Source organism: Schistocerca gregaria, unplaced genomic scaffold (genome assembly GCF_023897955.1).
Source record: "Schistocerca gregaria isolate iqSchGreg1 unplaced genomic scaffold, iqSchGreg1.2 ptg001670l, whole genome shotgun sequence".
Taxonomy (NCBI): domain Eukaryota; kingdom Metazoa; phylum Arthropoda; class Insecta; order Orthoptera; family Acrididae; genus Schistocerca; species Schistocerca gregaria.
Window position 1 is genome coordinate 20001 of NW_026062934.1, and position 7500 is coordinate 27500.

Consider the following 7500-nt stretch of genomic DNA (forward strand, 5'->3'; position numbering starts at 1 on the left):
CTAACTCAAGTTGTCCCTTAACCTAACTCAAGTTGTCCCTTAACCTAACTCAAGTTGTCCCTTAACCTAACTCAAGTTGTCCCTTAACCTAACTCAAGTTGTCCCTTAACCTAACTCAAGTTGTCCCTTAACCTAACTCAAGTTGTCCCTTAACCTAACTCAAGTTGTCCCTTAACCTAACTCAAGTTGTCCCTTAACCTAACTCAAGTTGTCCCTTAACCTAACTCAAGTTGTCCCTTAACCTAACTCAAGTTGTCCCTTAACCTAACTCAAGTTGTCCCTTAACCTAACTCAAGTTGTCCCTTAACCTAACTCAATTTGTCCCTTAACCTAACCCACGTTGTCCCTTAACCTAACTCAAGTTGTCCCTTAACCTAACTCAATTTGTCCCTTAACCTAACTCAATTTGTCCCTTAACCTAACTCAATTTGTCCCTTAACCTAACTCAATTTGTCCCTTAACCTAACTCAAGTTGTCCCTTAACCTAACTCAAGTTGTCCCTTAACCTAACTCAAGTTGTCCCTTAACCTAACTCAAGTTGTCCCTTAACCTAACTCAAGTTGTCCCTTAACCTAACTCAAGTTGTCCCTTAACCTAACTCAAGTTGTCCCTTAACCTAACTCAAGTTGTCCCTTAACCTAACTCAAGTTGTCCCTTAACCTAACTCAATTTGTCCCTTAACCTAACTCAAGTTGTCCCTTAACCTAACTCAAGTTGTCCCTTAACCTAACTCAATTTGTCCCTTAACCTAACTCAATTTGTCCCTTAACCTAACTCAAGTTGTCCCTTAACCTAACTCAAGTTGTCCCTTAACCTAACTCAAGTTGTCCCTTAACCTAACTCAAGTTGTCCCTTAACCTAACTCAAGTTGTCCCTTAACCTAACTCAAGTTGTCCCTTAACCTAACTCAAGTTGTCCCTTAACCTAACTCAAGTTGTCCCTTAACCTAACTCAAGTTGTCCCTTAACCTAACTCAAGTTGTCCCTTAACCTAACTCAAGTTGTCCCTTAACCTAACTCAAGTTGTCCCTTAACCTAACTCAAGTTGTCCCTTAACCTAACTCAAGTTGTCCCTTAACCTAACTCAAGTTGTCCCTTAACCTAACTCAAGTTGTCCCTTAACCTAACTCAATTTGTCCCTTAACCTAACTCAATTTGTCCCTTAACCTAACTCAAGTTGTCCCTTAACCTAACTCAATTTGTCCCTTAACCTAACTCAATTTGTCCCTTAACCTAACTCAAGTTGTCCCTTAACCTAACTCAAGTTGTCCCTTAACCTAACCCACGTTGTCCCTTAACCTAACCCACGTTGTCCCTTAACCTAACCCACGTTGTCCCTTAACCTAACCGACGTTGTCCCTTAACCTAACCGACGTTGTCCCTTAACCTAACCGACGTTGTCCCTTAACCTAACCCACGTTGTCCCTTAACCTAACCCACGTTGTCCCTTAACCTAACCCACGTTGTCCCTTAACCTAACCCACGTTGTCCCTTAACCTAACCCACGTTGTCCCTTAACCTAACCCACGTTGTCCCTTAACCTAACCCACGTTGTCCCTTAACCTAACCCACGTTGTCCCTTAACCTAACCCACGTTGTCCCTTAACCTAACCCACGTTGTCCCTTAACCTAACCCACGTTGTCCCTTAACCTAACCCACGTTGTCCCTTAACCTAACCCACGTTGTCCCTTAACCTAACCCACGTTGTCCCTTAACCTAACCCACGTTGTCCCTTAACCTAACCCACGTTGTCCCTTAACCTAACCCACGTTGTCCCTTAACCTAACCCACGTTGTCCCTTAACCTAACCCACGTTGTCCCTTAACCTAACCCACGTTGTCCCTTAACCTAACCCACGTTGTCCCTTTGCCTAACATAGTTCACTGCTCGGAATCTCTGGTGTCGTTGTTATCCTCATGTAGATGTCTTGCGAGTGTTGCTTACTTTCCACATATTCCTGCTATCCACTGTCAATTGTACTGCAATAGGACTATATCGCCGACCCCCCCCCTCCCCCCCCTCTGTCCCCCTCTGTCCCCCTCTTTGTGTCTCTGTCCTCTCAAGCTGGTCGGTCTGGCGTTTGAGTGTTAAATGAGCCTCGCAGCTGTTCAGTTGCATTCAGATGTCGACGCCCTCAGTGTACGTCGTGGTATGGTCTGTGTCCATTGTCCGCTGATGTCGTACGCGTAACCCACACGCTGTACCGATCATCGGTCGTTACGTACAGAGTGAAGTAGTGTGATACGTGTGACCGTACGCTGGCTGTGCCCAACGGTGTCGAATCTCAATTTCCATATGTTGTGCTTGATGCTACTTGTCTCGTCTCCCAATAACAGCTAGGTTGCACTGTGGTACGCCGTAGAGGCGTGTGGGAGGAACGTACGAACGCATTGTATGTCACCCTGGGTCGCTGGGGGTGGTGGTGCGGTGAGTCAGGTCAGGTCAGGTCAGCGTGAGCCGTCTGATGTAGTGACGCGTGTATTCCGACTTTGTCGTATTGCCTCACACAAAGTGCTACCCTGGTGGACCGCGTTCCATATCTGGGACATGCCGCAGATGCCGGTTGACAGTGGATCGCGGAAGGTACATCGCATACGTGCGCGGGCCACCTTCCACGTGTTCTCTTCTGCACATGTCGCAGTGTGTATGTGGTCTGATGTAGCGTGTCGTGACACATGACATCCTGGCATGCAAGAATTGTTGAATTCGCAAATGTAGGTGGACATCTACGTTTACTGCCCAAGATACGCAAATGAACTGGAAATCCGTTGTTGAGCGGTTGTTCACGCTGGAGGTGAATCTGTGATGGCGACGATCGGTACAGCTATTAACCGGTTGTTTCAGCGGTACCCGCCACATCCACACGCGTGACTAGGCCCATGTGGGTATGAAGCGATACGCGGCGGTGGCTTGGTGGGACTGTTCCCGGCCGGTGAAGGGGGGCCGCCCGGCGTGTTGGCCGCGCGCTGCGTGGGCGCACGCGCAACAGGCGGCTGGTGGGGGGCGCCGAGTGGCAGGAGCGCCAGCCGACGGGCCCGGCAGGCGGCGCAGCTACGCTGCGGCGCACCCTGCACGCGGCGCCTGGCGGCCAAAGTTGGTTCAGCCGAGCCCGGTGCGAAGCGCGGTGGACATCTGCAGTGTGCTGGTCTGATTGAGGACTGTGTGCGTTGAGGATGCGCCGCCGCCTGGCACTCGGCGCCGCGACGCCGTCTGCTGCTCGGTCGCCCCAGCGGTTCTCGCAGGTGGTTTGTATCGCAGTTGTGCGGACGTGTTGGCGCGTGCGCTGTGCTGGGAGAGTTCGCTTCTGCACCCAAGTGGGGCTTTGCCCTTGTGTGGCGCTGGCGTTGGAGCTGCCGGTCACCATAGGTGGCGCGTGTTGTCTCCCGCCGGCAATGCCACGACACACGCGAGACAGATTCTGTCGGCAGCGGCAAGCTCAGTTGGGAGCAAGGGTGTTCGCACTAAAACCGTCTACTCGCCTAACTCCGGGCGATTGCGCCTCTCTCGAAACCGACCAAGTACCTAGGACGGCGCTGCGCGCCGCCGGGACCTGAGAGGGTTTCGAGGTGTATCGTGCAGGGGGAGCTCGGCCTCCTCCTGTTTGCAGAATAATTGAGCGGACGCTTGCGTGTTCGCGCGGGCCCCCGGGACACACTCCCGGGCGGCCGGCTGCTCAGCTCTAGTTGACGCAGCTCCCTGGTTGATCCTGCCAGTAGTCATATGCTTGTCTCAAAGATTAAGCCATGCATGTCTCAGTACAAGCCGCATTAAGGTGAAACCGCGAATGGCTCATTAAATCAGTTATGGTTCCTTAGATCGTACCCACGTTACTTGGATAACTGTGGTAATTCTAGAGCTAATACATGCAAACAGAGTCCCGACCAGAGATGGAAGGGACGCTTTTATTAGATCAAAACCAATCGGATTGGCTTGTCTGGTCCGTTTGCCTTGGTGACTCTGAATAACTTTGGGCTGATCGCACGGTCCTCGTACCGGCGACGCATCTTTCAAATGTCTGCCTTATCAACTGTCGATGGTAGGTTCTGCGCCTACCATGGTTGTAACGGGTAACGGGGAATCAGGGTTCGATTCCGGAGAGGGAGCCTGAGAAACGGCTACCACATCCAAGGAAGGCAGCAGGCGCGCAAATTACCCACTCCCGGCACGGGGAGGTAGTGACGAAAAATAACGATACGGGACTCATCCGAGGCCCCGTAATCGGAATGAGTACACTTTAAATCCTTTAACGAGTATCTATTGGAGGGCAAGTCTGGTGCCAGCAGCCGCGGTAATTCCAGCTCCAATAGCGTATATTAAAGTTGTTGCGGTTAAAAAGCTCGTAGTTGGATTTGTGTCCCACGCTGTTGGTTCACCGCCCGTCGGTGTTTAACTGGCATGTATCGTGGGACGTCCTGCCGGTGGGGCGAGCCGAAGGGGTGCTTTCGCGTCCCGAGGCGGACCCCGTTTAAATCCTACCAGGGTGCTCTTTGTTGAGTGTCTCGGTGGGCCGGCACGTTTACTTTGAACAAATTAGAGTGCTTAAAGCAGGCAAGCCCGCCTGAATACTGTGTGCATGGAATAATGGAATAGGACCTCGGTTCTATTTTGTTGGTTTTCGGAACCCGAGGTAATGATTAATAGGGACAGGCGGGGGCATTCGTATTGCGACGTTAGAGGTGAAATTCTTGGATCGTCGCAAGACGAACAGAAGCGAAAGCATTTGCCAAGTATGTTTTCATTAATCAAGAACGAAAGTTAGAGGTTCGAAGGCGATCAGATACCGCCCTAGTTCTAACCATAAACGATGCCAGCCAGCGATCCGCCGCAGTTCCTCCGATGACTCGGCGGGCAGCCTCCGGGAAACCAAAGCTTTTGGGTTCCGGGGGAAGTATGGTTGCAAAGCTGAAACTTAAAGGAATTGACGGAAGGGCACCACCAGGAGTGGAGCCTGCGGCTTAATTTGACTCAACACGGGAAACCTCACCAGGCCCGGACACCGGAAGGATAGACAGATTGATAGCTCTTTCTTGATTCGGTGGGTGGTGGTGCATGGCCGTTCTTAGTTGGTGGAGCGATTTGTCTGGTTAATTCCGATAACGAACGAGACTCTAGCCTGCTAACTAGTCGCGTGACATCCTTCGTGCTGTCAGCGATTACTTTTCTTCTTAGAGGGACAGGCGGCTTCTAGCCGCACGAGATTGAGCAATAACAGGTCTGTGATGCCCTTAGATGTTCTGGGCCGCACGCGCGCTACACTGAAGGAATCAGCGTGTCTTCCTAGGCCGAAAGGTCGGGGTAACCCGCTGAACCTCCTTCGTGCTAGGGATTGGGGCTTGCAATTGTTCCCCATGAACGAGGAATTCCCAGTAAGCGCGAGTCATAAGCTCGCGTTGATTACGTCCCTGCCCTTTGTACACACCGCCCGTCGCTACTACCGATTGAATGATTTAGTGAGGTCTTCGGACTGGTACGCGGCATCGACTCTGTCGTTGCCGATGCTACCGGAAAGATGACCAAACTTGATCATTTAGAGGAAGTAAAAGTCGTAACAAGGTTTCCGTAGGTGAACCTGCGGAAGGATCATTACCGACTAGACTGCATGTCTTTCGATGTGCGTGTCGTGTCGCGCAACACGCTACCTGTACGGCAGTGGCCGTGCGCCGCGTGCGGAACCACGCGTGCCTCTCAAAACTAGCGGAAGTGTTGTTGTTGTGTGGTACGAGCGCTGAAGCTCTGGAGCGGCTGGCCTGCGGTACCTGGCGCCTGGCGCCGGTTTTGAATGACGTTCGCCCGAGTGCCTGTCCGCTCCGGTGTGGAGCCGTACGACGCCCATCGGCTGTGAGGCCGTTGGACACAAAAAAAATAGTGGAACAGGGGCCGTCAGACGCCTCAGTCCCGCAAATGCTACTGTCTTGAAAGAGACAGTGGGAGACTGAAAAGGAAAAGATCACCCAGGACGGTGGATCACTCGGCTCGTGGGTCGATGAAGAACGCAGCAAATTGCGCGTCGACATGTGAACTGCAGGACACATGAACATCGACGTTTCGAACGCACATTGCGGTCCATGGATTCCGTTCCCGGGCCACGTCTGGCTGAGGGTCGGCTACGTATACTGAAGCGCGCGGCGTTTGTCCCGCTTCGGAGACGTGGGAGTGTCGTGGTCGCCTGTGTGGCCGGCCGCGTCTCCTTAAACGTGCGATGCGCGCCCGTCGCCTGGCGGTTCGCATACCGGTACTTTCTCGGTAGCGTGCACAGCCGGCTGGCGGTGTGGCGTGCGACACCTCGTACAACGACCTCAGAGCAGGCGAGACTACCCGCTGAATTTAAGCATATTACTAAGCGGAGGAAAAGAAACTAACAAGGATTCCCCCAGTAGCGGCGAGCGAACAGGGAAGAGTCCAGCACCGAACCCCGCAGGCTGCCGCCTGTCGTGGCATGTGGTGTTTGGGAGGGTCCACTACCCCGACGCCTCGCGCCGAGCCCAAGTCCAACTTGAATGAGGCCACGGCCCGTAGAGGGTGCCAGGCCCGTAGCGGCCGGTGCGAGCGTCGGCGGGACCTCTCCTTCGAGTCGGGTTGCTTGAGAGTGCAGCTCCAAGTGGGTGGTAAACTCCATCTGAGACTAAATATGACCACGAGACCGATAGCGAACAAGTACCGTGAGGGAAAGTTGAAAAGAACTTTGAAGAGAGAGTTCAAAAGTACGTGAAACCGTTCTGGGGTAAACGTGAGAAGTCCGAAAGGTCGAACGGGTGAGATTCACGCCCATCCGGCCACTGGCCCCCGCCCTCGGCAGATGGGGCCGGCCGCCCGCGCGGAGCAATCCGCGGCGGGGTCGTGTCCGGTTGCCTTTCCACTCGCCGCGGGGTGGGGCCGTTCCGGTGTGCGGTGGGCCGCACTTCTCCCCTAGTAGGACGTCGCGACCCGCTGGGTGCCGGCCTACGGCCCGGGTGCGCAGCCTGTCCTTCCGCGGGCCTCGGTTCGCGTCTGTTGGGCAGAGCCCCGGTGTCCTGGCTGGCTGCTCGGCGGTATATCTGGAGGAGTCGATTCGCCCCTTTGGGCGCTCGGGCTCCCGGCAAGCGCGCGCGGTTCTTCCCGGATGACGGACCTACCTGGCCCGGCCCCGGACCCGCGCCGCTGTTGGCTCGGGATGCTCTCGGGCGGAATAATCGCTCCCGTCAGCGGCGCTTCAGCTTTGGACAATTTCACGACCCGTCTTGAAACACGGACCAAGGAGTCTAACATGTGCGCGAGTCATTGGGCTGTACGAAACCTAAAGGCGTAATGAAAGTGAAGGTCTCGCCTTGCGCGGGCCGAGGGAGGATGGGGCTTCCCCGCCCTTCACGGGGCGGCGGCCTCCGCACTCCCGGGGCGTCTCGTCCTCATTGCGAGGTGAGGCGCACCTAGAGCGTACACGTTGGGACCCGAAAGATGGTGAACTATGCCTGGCCAGGACGAAGTCAGGGGAAACCCTGATGGAGGTCCGTAGCGATTCTGACG

The 7500-nt window shown here is 54.1% G+C and overlaps 3 non-coding genes across 3 annotated transcripts in view; all 3 read left to right on the top strand.

The window, feature by feature from the left end:
• Positions 1 to 3693: 3693 nt before the first annotated feature.
• On the top strand, positions 3694 to 5586 carry LOC126334002 (small subunit ribosomal RNA). The gene has a single exon (XR_007564505.1). It is a non-coding gene; the product is annotated as a small subunit ribosomal RNA (ribosomal RNA).
• A 362-nt stretch (positions 5587 to 5948) lies between these two features.
• LOC126334009 (5.8S ribosomal RNA) lies at positions 5949 to 6103 on the top strand. Its single transcript, XR_007564510.1, has one exon. It is a non-coding gene; the product is annotated as a 5.8S ribosomal RNA (ribosomal RNA).
• Positions 6104 to 6291: 188 nt separating this feature from the next.
• LOC126334005 (large subunit ribosomal RNA) overlaps positions 6292 to 7500 on the top strand; it is a 4222-nt gene continuing 3013 nt past the window's right edge. Inside the window, exon 1 of the ribosomal RNA XR_007564508.1 lies at positions 6292 to 7500. This exon is cut by the window's right edge and continues 3013 nt beyond it. This is a non-coding gene — a ribosomal RNA (large subunit ribosomal RNA).